The sequence below is a fragment of the Suncus etruscus genome, chromosome 6, assembly GCF_024139225.1.
Source record: "Suncus etruscus isolate mSunEtr1 chromosome 6, mSunEtr1.pri.cur, whole genome shotgun sequence".
NCBI classification, from domain to species: Eukaryota; Metazoa; Chordata; class Mammalia; order Eulipotyphla; family Soricidae; genus Suncus; species Suncus etruscus.
In genome coordinates this window covers 33,347,116-33,361,762 of record NC_064853.1, presented here as the reverse complement: position 1 = coordinate 33,361,762, position 14,647 = coordinate 33,347,116, and the positions used below count along the sequence as shown (strand labels likewise).

Below are 14,647 nucleotides of genomic sequence, written 5' to 3'. Positions count from 1 at the left end.
AGGGGTGACTCCAGCAGGAGGAAGTCAAGGAGGGTGGCTGGAATTATAAAAGGGGAGGAGAACAAGGCGTGGACTAGAGGAACGTAGTTAGAGTTGACCCAGGCTTTAGGACTGGTGTTCCTAACCTGTTCAAGAGGAAGTGGAAGGAAAGCAGAAAATAATTTTGTTATGGGGACAAAATCGGCAATGCTCTGGGTTTACTCCTGACACTGAACTCAGGGAGTCATTCCTGGTGGGCTCAGAGGACCACATGGGATAGCAGAACTAGAACCCAGGTTGATGATGTGCAACATAAGTACCTTACACTCTGTACTCTCTCTCCTCTCCCAGGAAATAAATTAAAGATTAATTCATAGCCACTCTACAGTCAATATGGTTCCATTTTACAGACAATGTAGCTGATAATATATTATATTATAATATAAATAATATAAATATAATATAATATAAGTAATATAAATATAATATAAATAATAGTTTATATTCAACTCACACAAATGTGACAGATGTCAAAAGCTTGTGTTCTCTCTATGTCACTGGAATAGGCTGTAGAAAGTCTTATGGCCTGATCTTATCAATCAGGATAGAGAGACGCTGACTGAGGATAGATTTCTTTAGATAATTATTTTTCTCTTTTGCTTTTTGGGGCAGGCATACCCAGTAATGTTTGGGGGCTTACTGCTGGTTCTACATTCAGGAATCACTTCTGGTGGGTTCAGGGATCCTCTGTGGTGCAGGGGGTAGTGGATCAAACCCGAGTTGGTCACATGCCAGATATGTACTATTGCTCTAGCTCTCTTTTGGTTTTTCTGTTGTGGAAGTATTTACTCATCCTGGTGAGTTTGGCACCCAAATTGGAAGTAGAGCAGAGAACTATAGTTTGATACATCCCCTGACATGGCATCTATTATGGTGATCACGTACCAGGAATTACCTTAGGCAGATGTTATCTGGTGCAGATTCCCATTTATGAGGAGATCCTGGCCCTTTTGCAGTCCCAGCAGCAGTTAGTGATATCAGGCTATTCCTGCCCCACCGAAGCAGCCAGACATATGAGGTTTTTAATTTGCTATTACAGCTCCAGGCATTTTTTGAGCCTGGAAAATAGAAGCCTGGAAGAATAGTAAAAGAACATCACCATTAAAATGTGAATTCTTGATGAGTCTGTTTCCGTAAGTCCAATATGAAATTATTTTTAGGAGGTATTATGGTATTTTAGAATTCTTTGAGCTGGTATAAATGAATGAAGAGGAAGAAAGTATGTACAGTCATACAGATGCGAATAATGAATGTTGTAAGTCTGAGGATGATTAGAACTTTAGTCAAGATGGTAAAAAGACTAAATAGAAAACCTCAGAAGAGTGAGAGAAAAGGCTAAATGGATTGGGAGGGAGAAGTGAGTAGCCTCTACCTTTAAAATAGAAAGCTGGAGCGATGGTGCAAGCAGTAAGGCGTCTGCCTTGCCTGTGCTAGCCTAGGACGGACCATGGTTTAATGCCCCAGTGTCTCATATGGTTACCCAAGCCAGGAGCAATTTCTGAGTGCATAGCCAGGAGTAACCCCTGAGCATCACTGGGTGTGGTCCAAAAACGAAAGAAAGAAAGAAAGAAAGAAAGAAAGAAAGAAAGAAAGAAAGAAAGAAAGAAAGAAAGAAAGAAAGAAAGAAAGAAAGAAAGAAAGAAAGAAAGAAAGAAAGAAAGAAAGAAAGAAAGAAAGAAAGAAAGAAAGAAAGAAAGAAAAGAAAGAAGGAAAGAAAGAAAGAAAGAAGGAAGGAAAGAAAGAAGGAAAGAAAAGAAAGAAGGAAAGAAAGAAAGAAAAGAAGAAAGAAAGAAAGAAAGAAAGAAAGAAAGAAAGAAAGAAAGAAAGAAAAAGAAAAGAAAAAAGAAAGGAAAAAGACAGGGAAGGAAGGAAGGGAGGGAGGGAGGGAGGGAGGGAGGGAGAAAGGGAGGAGAAGAAAGAAAGAAAGAAAGAAAGAAAGAAAGAAAGAGAAAGAAAGAGAGAAAGAAAGAAAAGAAAGAAGGAAAGAAAGAAAGAGAAAGAAAGAAAAGAAAGAAGGAAAGAAAGAAAGAAAGAGAAAGAAAAGAAAGAAGGAAGGAAAGAAAAGAAAGAAGGAAAGAAAGAAAGAAACAAGGAAGGAAAGAAAGAAGGAAAGAAAGAAAGAAAGAAAGAAAGAAAGAAAGAAAGAAAGAAAGAAAGAAAGAAAGAAAGAAAGAAAGAAAGAAAGAAAGAAAGAAAGAAAGAAAGAAAGAAAGAAAGAAAGAAAGAAAGAAGAAAGAAAAGAAAAAAAGAAAGGAAAAAGAAAGGAAAGAAAAAGACAGGGAAGGAAGGAAGGAAGGAAGGAAGGAAGGAAGGAAGGAAGGAAGGAAGGAAGGAAGGAAGGAAGGAAGGAAAGGAGTATGCCTCTAGTGATCTCTCCAACAGATGCATACAACCCATGTGGTCACTACAGTCAGAATGTGTGTGAGTGGCACAACACAGTATGTGTGTACACATAGACATGTCAATGACACTCCTGTCACTGCAGCAACATCAAGAGAGGGCAAGGCAGTAGGAAGCAGACATTTAGAGCTTTGTGGAGGGAAGAATTCAGGAGCTTTTGGAAACAATTTATAGAAAATGTTTGTGATCTGTTGAATGTGGTACAGAAAATTATCAAGACAAAACAATTTCGGGGCCGGAGAGATAGCATAGAGGTAAGGCGTTTGCCTTTCATGCAGAAGGATGGCGGTTTGAATCCCGGCATCCCATATGGTCCCTGTGCCTGCCAGGGGCGATTTCTGAGCATAGAGCCAGGAGTAACCCCTGAGCGCTGCTGGCTGTGGACCCCCCCCCAAGACAGAACAATTTCACCATTCATTCACTTATTGTACAAATGTATTGAACACCTACCTTCTACTGTGAACTGTTAAGTTGTAGATTCCAATATGAACAAAATCTCAATTGCTGCCATCCAACAGCTTAAGTTCTGTGGGAAGAAATCTGTAAACAGCCAACAGTGTTACTCTGAGGTACTAAGAGATGTTTAAGCACGTGGCTGAGTTCACAGGAAGAGCACCCAACCTAGAATGGACCCCCTTGTTCCCTTCCTTTATGACTGTATTTGACAACTGGTGATTAGTTCTCACCTGAAGTGACTTATGCTTTTGAAAGTGGTAATAGGAACACAGCTAACAAGAGAGCGAGCTCATCTGCTGAATCTTTATGCTCAGGACATTCTTTTTTTCTTTTCTTTTCTGTCTTTTGTTGTTTTTTTGTATAATTAATTGGTATAATAATTCCCTTGTTAGACATCTCTCCATCCCTATTTCCTTTTCCTTAATGCATGCTTTGTCAACAAAATGCCATTCTAAACATTTTTGCATATTTTCTTGTTTACAAGCCATATCCTTCTTTGGAGGAGGGTGCTTCTAAGCACTGTTCAGGAGGCCCCAGGACCTCCCAGTGAACGTTGCTCAGTCTCTATGATGCCAGGAATTACCTGGGCCATCTTGACACTGCTCAAAAGTCATTAGAACCAAACCCAGTGATTCTGGGACCTCCAGTGTTTTAACTGGTGATGATTTGCTGACTTTGTGATGCCTCAATCTTTGTACAAACTCTCCATTCTTCATAATACATTTAAAAAATATGGTAGTTAATGCTTTTTTTCAGCTTTTTACTGTCTAACATCAAACTGTTCCCTCAGGAGAGAGTACCAATTTGTCTCTACCAGCAGTGCCCAAGAATCTCTGTTACTCCACATTCTATCCTTTGTTTGTTTGTTTGTTGTTGTTATTGTTGTCTTGTGTGTGTGTTTGTTTGGGGGCCATACCCAGTGATTCTCAGAGGTTACTCCTGGCTTTGCACTAAGGGATCACTTCTGCAGGCTCAGGAACCATATGGGGTGCTGTTGATTAAACCTGGGTCAGCTACATGCAAGGCAAAAAACCCTACTGCTGTACTATTGCTCCAGCCCTCTCCACATTACTTGATACTGTTTAACATTTTAGCTTTTTCTGGCTTTGTGGATGTCTGGTGATCTCTCTTAGTGTAGCCCCTGCTGTGTTTCTCTAGTTCTTGATCAGGGAGAACACCTTTTCATACTTTTATTGACAACTTGCTTTGTGGCATAACTTTCATGGGGGTGGCTATTCTTCATTTTTTTTCCTTGTCTGATCCTTTTCTTGATTTCTGATTGACCATAGCACATAACTAGATTCTTTTTTTTGCTTTGTTTTGTTTTTTGGCCACATCCAGTGATGCTCAGGGATTACTTCTGGCTATGTGCTCAGAAATTGCTCCTGGCTTAGGGGATCATATGGGACACCAGGGGATTGAACCATGGTCTATCCTAGGCTAGTGTGGGCAAGGCAGACGCCTTACACCCTGCACCACCACTCTGGCCCCAAGATTCTTTGTGTCCTAACTAGCTTTTATATCTTTATTTTTATAGACTTCTTATTGATTAACAATACTGTAACATTTCAGAGCTTCACTCCTCTGTATGTGTACAATTCACTCCCTCCCACTATTAAAGATCTTGGGCATCCCACTACCAAAAGACCCCTCAAAATGTACCCTCTACTTCTTACTCCAGTGACTACTATAGATTCACAAAACACAGACCCTTCAATTTCATCCTCTTCTGAGCCCTTGGTCTTCTGTTTCTGAGTTTCTAGCAAATCCTGTTCTTTTCATTCCCATGCCTGGAAATGTTCAGCACACAGGACCTCCTGGCCAACACCATGTAGAAGCTCCCCTGTCATCTGTCCCCTACCTAGAAGTCCTCTTAGCCCTCTCTTCTTTATTAATTATCTTCTCCTTCCTACTCAACTGCCTGCAGTTCCTTGAGTGCTTTTTATATCAGATGCTTTTGCCAGAGTTATCCCTTCTTCTTCCCTTTGCCTTTCATTTGGTGAATACCTACCTACTCATCTTTTAAAAACTCAGTTCAGGGCTAGAGAAATAACTCAATAGTTTGAGCACATGCTTGGTATTCAAGAGGCCTAGTTAAATTTTCAGTATTGCATGGTCTTCTGAGCACTGTTGAAAACCTCCTAAGGGAATTTCTGAGCACTGTCAGGTGTGGCCTACCTCCCCCCAAATAACTGAATAAAACTCAGTTTGACTCACTTCCTCTCTAAGGCCTTTCTGTGCTCTTCATTCCACAGTGACTTCTCAATCTTTAAGTCCTTTTATGAGCACTACTGTCACTAATAGGACAATGTTTACACTATTGCACATGTTGGCTCATAATCAGCCTGCACACAAAGAATCAGAAGGTTTGGGGAGCTACTGGTGCCAGAGAATTGAACCAGTATCAGTTGCAATGCAAGGCAAGTGCCTTAACTCTTATACTCCAGCCTGGTTACCCCTTTTTTAAATTCTCAGGGCCATGGACAGTCTGGCCCTAAGTGGGCATGGAACACACTAGAAATTGTCATTAATGTTATTATTAGATTTATGAGGAAATGATTCTTCCTTGCATGTAATTTCTTTGGAGTCTTGGAAGTTAAGTGCATGAAATGACATTGGCCTAATAAACAGGTAACTCTGGGAAACAATTGCTTTAGAGCAATATTTGAAATAGGAATTTTGAAGCCATGAGTATTAAATTTTCAGAGAAACAAACTGATTTATATCTTTTTCACAAAGATGAAAATTTAGGCTCTGGCTAATTCAAAGTGAAATTTTATAGGAACAAATGTCATTTATGACCTTGCTGCTTGACTTAAAAATATCAATCTATAAATGTAGGTAGAGGTAGCCTGGCTTATTGGTTCACATGGAGAAGCAGCTCAAATCTCTTATAAGAGTCCTTCATCTAAAAAAAAAAAACTTAAGCTTTCTGAGTTCTTGAGGGGGTTGTGTGCTGCTGTGACTGGGAAGATGAAACAAACACAATGCTAGGTTAACCTTTGGTTAGCATCAACATCTGCCTTCAACAGGTTTGCCACTGTGACATACTGTCTGTGCTCAGAAGGAACATCTGTTCTCACCAGCCCTTCTTTTTTGTTGTTTTGTTTGGGGCCACACCTGGCAATGCTCAGGGCCTATTTCTGGCTCTGCACTCAAGAATTACTCCTATTTGGCTCAGAGGACCATATTGGGTGCCCAGGATTGAACCTGGGCCAACTGTGTTCAAAGCAGATGCCCTTCCTGCTGTACTATTGCTCTGCCCCCTCAGCCAGCCCTTTATAAACCCTTCCAATTGAGCGTAATGGGTGACATTCTCCAGCTCTGCTTGCTTTGCACCAGAAATGAGCTTCCTTCCAGTGCTATCAATGTTAAGGTATGATTCTGCCAGCCACCTTTTCGTCTCTCCTCAGTGAAGTCTATCATAAAAGGAACTAAACATCAGGAATATTATTTGTTACCAGGATAACTTTGAGTTACTCAAAATTCTATCTTCTAAAAAACATTTTCTATAAATATCTTGTCTCTAAGTATCAATACTTTTCATTACTGGTGTTAAGAAATTATAATAAAGAAGGTCCCCGACTTACAATGACTTATGTGTTTTCATTTTCCAAAGTGATACATACACAACACAAAGTCTCTTCCAAATTTTGAATTTGATTCTTTTTCTGGGTTCAGTCATATGCCTTAGGATATTGCCTTGAGATGCTGGACAGAGACTTATGGGCACAGATCCCAGTGAGTCAGAAGATCTTGTAGATAGGAAGCTGAAGCTCTACATCCTACCTTTTAGTATCATCTTCAGGAAAGTTAATGATTTATGTTAAAATTGGTTTTATGTTCCATGATTTTTACCCAGGTCTGAATAATGCAAGCATTTTGAGCGTGTCTAAGGAGACAAGACAAGGCTCTGAAGTTCTGTAGGTTAGGTGCATTAAATGTCTTCTCAATTTACATTGGATTTTCAATATGGAATCCCATGGCAAGTAGAGAAACTATTGGCTTTTTCACTTATGCTCTCTCAATGGGGACTGGTTCACTTTGTAGAATAAAGAGATCTTTTAGAGCCACATCGGTCTGATTTATATTTCTGCTCGGTCACTATGGCATGATCCAGAGTTAGTTTCACTGTCATGTTTAAAGTGGGATATTCTACAAGTTGCTGTCAGGATGATAAATAATGATGTAAACATCCAGTTATTGCTGACTTACAAAATATCTCTTAAATCTGTATACATACATACCCCTCCCTGATAGCCAACTGCATCCCTCTGTGATTCATTGGGTCTATATGTTGGCTACTCAACCATCTTTACTTTGGTCTTCTGACACTTGTCTTGCTTTGTCTTCTTTTTCAAAGCAAAGCTTGACTTAAACCTCAAACAGATATAACTCTGGTCTGGGCCTGGATCTATAGCTGCTATTTCTTGAGTGGCTACCCCATGGTAGATGCTCAGTTAACATTTATGTATTTAATCCTCATAGTAAGTCCCTAAAGTAGGTACCATCATTTGCCACTCTGCTGGAAGGTGAGGAGCTCTGTGTGTGTGTCCAGGTTTATCTGGTTCCAAGGACAGTGATTTGTTCCTGTGTTGTGCTGCATCTGATCAGATTTATCAGAGCCTTGTGCTGCTAAACATACTAATCCTATTACTAATTCCCTGAGTACCAATTCCAGGCTTACCATAACGCTTTCCTAGTAATTTGGCTTTGCACATCATTTGGCTACAGGACGATGACAGTTGATGCAAATATTTGGTTGTATATATACAAACTGACACTCTACTTAGTCTATTGTGAATTGGTAGTTTCATGAGCCTTCTGATTTCTCTCAACTTGAATAGGATTGAGTTTCTGGACCAGCAAGCTAAGGGCCAGATTCTGGCCTGGGATAAAGACCTGGTAGGAGTCATTTGGCAGCTAGTTTTCTGCTCCAAGCTGTAATTTTCTGTTGCCTACTCTTAACCTAAGTGACAGTGATGGAAAAGTTTTTATTCCTTTTGACACTTAACTGCTTTGATAGACTTTTAGATAATAACAAAGCTGAAAGCTATATTACACTTGGTTTCCTGAGACCTAAGCTGGCTTCCCTGAACCACTCATTTCATAATGTTTTGTTAAGCTTTCAATCAACAAATACATCTTGATCCCTATAACATGGGAACTACAAAGAAAATTTATTTTGCTCTCAACACAGTGTCTTGAACACTAAGTAATGAAAAAAATTAATGATCAACAAATAAAACTACTAGATCACACTGCTTTCACAAAATAAGCATTCTTCAACATATTTGGATCACATGGTTGAAAGTGAATGTTACAACATGCTGCAATTTAGGTGGAAAGCCAGTAAATAGAATTGTCTAACAATTGAAGGCTGACATGCAGGTGCCATTTCCTCATAGACAACTCCAATCCAACTCTAGCATCACCAAGATACTACAAAGTTGTGATAACCAGCTTGTCCACTGGCAATATTACCATCTTGCATATTTTATCAGCCTCTTAATTATGGCAGGTCAAAATTTATTTTATTAACTTTCTGTCTTTGAAGAGGCAATTGAACCTTGAGTCTAGGATACTGGTTTAAATCACAGCTCCAGTACTTGATGGCTGAATGACCTTGGAAATGTCCCTTCTTTACATTAGGATTCAATGAGATCATGAAATACAAAGCATTTAGAATAGTCTTTGCACATAGTAATCACAAAATGTCACCTACTATCATAATCTATTTCCAACTCTACTTTTTCTTATTTAGTAATGACGCCATTATCCACTCCTTCCTTCTCCTTTGCCCAGTCTCATCTAATAGTTAATAAAGTGGCATATTTTACTTTTTTATTATCTTTCAAATTGTGATTCATCCAACATACATTTATGCCACATCTGTTGAATGCCGAATATGTTGGGAGGCTCTGAAGACAGAGAGATGTATACTTGGTGGTCTTTGTTTATGGGAGTAAATATGGGAATATATAGCTGCAATCTTCAAATAACCTATGTAATGGGAATGTACAGTACATCAAAGGACTGAAAGAAATCCTTTCTTCCCTTGAAACCAATCCTCTGCTTATACCCTGTTTCACTTCTTACTCAAGATATTGTAGGAGTATCTTTCATTTTTTTTTAAATGCGGAGAAATTGGGATCAGAAATGATAACACAGAGGGTAGGACTATTTGCCTTGCATGCTGCCAGCTGAGGTTCTTTCCAATCCCCAGAATCCCATATGGTCCCCCAAGCCTGCCAGGAGGAAATTTCTTTTTTTTGTTTGTTTTGTTTTTGTTTTGGGGCCGCTCAGGGGTTACTCCTGACTATGTGCTCAGAAATCGTTCCTGGCTTGGGGGACCATATGGGACGCCAGAGGATGGAACCGTCCAAGGTTAGCGTGTGCAAGGCAAACACCCTACCACTCCGGCCCCCAGAAGGAAATTTTTGAGTGTAAAGCCAGGAGTAACTCCTGAGTGCCACCAGGTGCGGCTCAAAAACAAACCAAAAAATGTGAAGAAAAAAAACAAATACAAGCTCATTGTGAAAATAAATCAATTGGAGTCTCTTTTTTTTAATGCTCTCACCACCCACAAAAGTAAATATTGTTGATAAGTTAGCATGTACCCTTCTGGGCCTTTTCCTATTTATTCCTGTTTATTTATGTAGACAAAAATATGTCTGTTATAGAAATAGAATCATACCATTTAAATGGTGTGTTTTCTACTCAGCAATATATCTTTAGACTTTCTATATAAATAAATAATAGAATTAATATATTCTTTGTTTTGGGTCATACCCAGTGTACTTAGTTGCTATTTCCAATCCTATCCTATACCCCAGTACTATTGGTAATACTGCAGTGATTGAACCCAGGCCTCTAGCATACAAATCATGTACTCAGTCGAGGGAGCCAATTCTCTAGCCCAATTACTTTGTTACTTTAACTTCTTTTTTTGTTTGTTTGTTTGCTTGTTTTTGGGCCACACCTGGCGGTGCTCAGGGGTTACTCCTGGCTGTCTGCTCAGAAATAGCTCCTGGCAGGCACGGGGGACCATATGGGACACCGGGATTCGAACCAACCACCTTTGGTCCTGGATTGGCTGCTTGCAAGGCAAACACCGCTGTGCTCTCTCTGGGCCCGTTACTTTAACTTCTAACTGTCTAATCTATGTTTTGTAACTCGTATAGATGTATTTAAATAGTTCCCTGTTGGAAGCCTTTTGCTTGCAGTTCTTCACTCCTAAACAATGATACTGTGAAACTTGTGCACATGTTTTTATGAATCTATCATAATCAATTACTTCTGAAAGTAAGATCTTGTTAGTGTGGGCTGGAGCAATGGCACAGCAGATAGGGCGTTTGCTTTGCTTGCAGCCGACTGTGTTTGATCCCACATGATTCCCCAAGCCTGATGAGCATGAATTCGGAGCACAGAGCCAGAAGTAACTCCTGAGCACTGCCCAGTGTGGCACAAACAAACAAGATACTGTTAGTGGAGGTGCTGGGTTGAAAAGCGTGAGAAGCTACATTTTTGTTAGAGCATGCTCAACTACTCACTTCCCACTGCCCCAAAAGACTAATTGCACTCTAAACTGACACTAAATGTGATCCTCTTTTATTTCCCCAGAACACACCAACACTAGATGCTGACAGGCTTACAATTTTTGTGAGTCTAATGAGTTTTAAATGCTATATTATTTGATAAATTTGAAATTCTGTGGTTTCAAGTGAATTTGAGTATTCTTTCATCTATTCACTGATCATTTACATTTCTTCTGTGCATTGTCTGTTTATATTATTTGTCTATTTTGCTTGTAAGCTGTCTTTTTCTTATTGATTTAAAGGTTTTCATCATTACTTTGTGATATTCATTCTGTTATATATGATACTAACATTTTTCCTAGTCTATTACTTATCTTTACACTGTCTTATATCATAGAAAAGGTTTTAAATCTCATGTGTAATAAAAATCTGTCAGTTTTTGCTGTTTTAGTTGCTGGAAGTTGATTTTGCTTTGAACTCTCTCCTTATTCTCCCGAAGAATTTATGTATATTGACTTTTCAATACTTTTATACTTTTCCCTACACTTTTGTAGTTTATTGCCCAGGTTAGAGCACTAATATAATTTAAATGTATTTGTATTCATTGTGTGAATTATGATTAAAACTTAAATTTTTTCTAAGAGAATTTCTAGTTGTCCCAACATAATTAGTCTTTCCTTTTCTCGCTATTTTGAATTTCTATGTTGTAAATATATCTGCTTCTGGATTCTATCCTGTTCCCTTTGATATTTTTAGTTCATTTCTATGCCAGTTCCACATTGGTTCAATTATTACAATATTACAGGATATTTTATACTTTATGAGACTAAAAACTGTATATTCATTTTTTTCATTCTTTTTATTATCTTTCTTTTTTTCTTTGTCACATTGCTTTTCTTTCTCATAATTTTTCACTGCTTTAGTACATTTCCTTTCATATGTGAACTTTAGGATAAATATGCTCATTTCCATAAATTGGCCTAGTTCCATAAAATATCCTTAAGTATTTTGATTGGAATTTCATTAAATTTATGATTTAATTTGAGTCCCATCCAGGAATGTAATGTATTCTTCATTTATTTTTGTCTTCTTTTAATGTCTTTCAATAAAGAATACAGTTTCTTCATATAAATCTTGGAGACATTGGTGAGTTTAGTCACATGTATTTTATTACTTGCTATTATAAGTATGTTTTCCATTGCATTTTTCTATTTGATTATAATTGGTACCTTGGAAAAGAAGTCAGTTTTTGTTGTAGATCTTTTATCAAGTTATTACTAAGCTCTGTAATGGTTTTGAATTTTTATAGTCAATTCTTAGATCATCCAAGTTGAAAATAAAGCTACTTGTAAATGGTGACATTTTATATCTGCCTTGGAAATGCTTCCTTTTTCTTTTTCTTGTCATATTCCACAGGCTAGCCCCTCCAGTGTCACACTCAACAGTTGCTGGGAAAGCAATCAAAGCAGACATCTTGTTTTGTTCCTGACTTTTATGAGAATGGAAAATAAACTTTATCAAATTAAATAACTTTCATTTATTAATGGTTTTCCAAGATGCTTTAAAGTTATTTTGTTCTGTTTTTGCTTGTTAACTTTCTGCCTAAAATCAGAAATGGAAAAATTGATCACTTTATGAAATACCATTTTTTTTTTTTTGGTTTTTGGGCCACACCCGGTAATGCTCAGGGGTTACTCCTGGCTATGCGCTCAGAAGTCACTCCCGGCTTGGAGGACCATATGGGATGCCGGGGGATCAAACTGCGGTCCGTCCTAGGCTAACGCTGGCAAGGCAGACACCTTACCTCTAGCACCACCACGCTGGCCCCATGAAATACCTTTTGTGACAATCATAAAAAAGTTTTTCTCCTTTAAGCTATTTATTCAATAGGTTATATTAATAGATTTGATAATTAATTTGGTAATTAACTATCCTTTACACTTTTTGAGGTGAAGAGGATCATACCTGGCTGTATTTAGGGCTTATTTCAAGCTCTGTGTTCAGGGATCACTCCTGGTGGGGCTTAGGGAACCATATTCAGTGCCAGAGATCAAGCCTGGGTTGGCTTCACGCAAAGCAAGTGCCTTTCCCATTATTGCTTCATCTCTCCCACTTACAATTTCTTATACTTATAATCTTTTTTTTTCTTTTTGGGCCACACCCAGTGACGTTCAGGGGTTACTCCTGGCTATGCACTCATAAATCGCTTCTGGCTTGGGGACCATATGGTACTCTGGGGGATCGAACCACGGTCCGTCCTAGCTTAGCTCATGCAAGGCAAACACTCTAGATTAATCTTATTTTGTCATGAAAATTATTTTTTTTGAAAATTATTCTTTTGAGAACAATTACATTTAAAATGTTTGCATTGAAGTTCTCAAGGAAGCTCTTTGATTTCATCTTTGTCTATTTCTCATATTGGAAAGGTGCTAATTAATTCAGCACAAATTTTTGGCCTCCAGAAGACCCATTTGCACTCTTAAAAATTATTGAAGTGCTCAAAAGAACTTGGTTTTTTTTGTTGTTGTGTTTTTTGTTTTGTTTTATTTATTTTTTGTTTTTGTTTTTGGGTCACACCCAGCATGCTCAGGGGTTACTCCTGGCTCTACTCTCAGAAATCACCCCCGGCAGGCTTGGGGGACCACATGAAATGCTGGGATTCGAACCTCCATTCTTCTGCATGCAAGGCAAATGCCTTACTGCTGTGCTATCTCTCCGGCCCCTCAAAGAACTTTGTTTATATGAACTTGCTACCAGGTTTAAAATAAAATATAAAGGGGCCGGAGAGATCGCATGGAGTTAAGGCATTTGCCTTGCATCCAGAAGGACGATGGTTCGAATCCCGGCATTCCATATGGTCCCCTAAGCCTGTCAGGGGCAATTCCTCGGCGTGGAGCCAGGAGTGACCCCTGAGTGCTGTCGGGTGTGACCCCCCCCAAAAAAAAACCTAAAATAAAATATAGAAAAATTAAAAGCACAATAAGATGTATGCACATATGTCATTTATTTCCAATTATATTATGACATGATATTGTTAATCTACAGAAAAATATGTTGTACACATGTGTGACAAAAAGAGTGAAAAAGTGAAAACATCCTTAGAATTCTCATCAAAATAATTTTGATAGTAGAGATTCCTCAAAAGGGCTACAAAAATTTATAGAGAAACTATAGGTCATATTTTGAGAACTGCTTGTCCTAACAGAAGAGTTCAAAGTTTTCCACTTTTCTCTGTATAAATATAAATGACTTAGAATTTTGTATGCCTTGAAAGTAGACACATCTATAAATTATTTGGAACTTACAGTTTTTAAAATAGTTTTATCTTTGCCAACCATTTATATATTTTTGTGATTATTAGTCTATTTAGATTTTATATAGCTCTTATTGACTTCATTTATACTTTTACATTTACCTAGAAAACCATGCCAATTTTATGTATACTTTTATTTTTTAAGGATAATGCTACTCTTAAATTACAATTTTTAGGTTTTCTTTGTATCAAAAATTAAATCCCCTTTTGTTCCTAGTATGGTTTGGTTGTTTTCTTCTTTATCCTCATTTATATTTGCTTAATAGTTATCTCATATTGCTGTGTGATTCTATGTTTTAGAAAGATCCAGGTTTTTGTATGATTAATCAAATTAATTGAATTTTGTTTGTTTTCACACCCATATTAATTCCTTTTATTTTGGTGAATTTATTTATTTGTTTGTTTGTTTTTGGGTTTGGGGTCACTCCTGGCAGCGTTCAGAGGTTACTCTTGGCTCTATGCTCAGAAATCACTCCTGGCAGGGGACCATATGGGATGCCGGGATTCGAACCACTGTCCTTTATGCAAAGCAGATGCCCTACCTCCATGCTATCTCTCCAGCCCCGTATTTATTTTTAAGGTATATGTAAAAAGCCATCTTTTATAGTGTACAATTCTATGAATTTTGGCAAACATTCACACTCATATAGCCACTAGCACCATTAAATTAGAGGAGAACATGCCTATCATCTTCAAAAATGGTCTTATTCTCTTTTATAGCATGGCTCCTTGATTCCTGGCTTCTTGTTCCTATTTGAGTAGTCTATTCCTTTTCATTTCTTAATAGTTTTCCAGTATATGGATGTACCACTATTTATTTATTTGCCCACTAAAGAATGTTTGGTTTTGAGTTTTGAGAATGAATGTGAATAAAACCATGATAAACATTCACAAATACTTT

The 14,647-nt window shown here is 38.0% G+C and overlaps 1 protein-coding gene across 2 annotated transcripts in view; it reads left to right on the top strand.

The window, feature by feature from the left end:
- The window catches only part of RNF220 (ring finger protein 220), a 247,611-nt gene that overhangs the window by 39,724 nt on the left and 193,240 nt on the right, over positions 1-14,647 (top strand). The window lies entirely within an intron of this gene.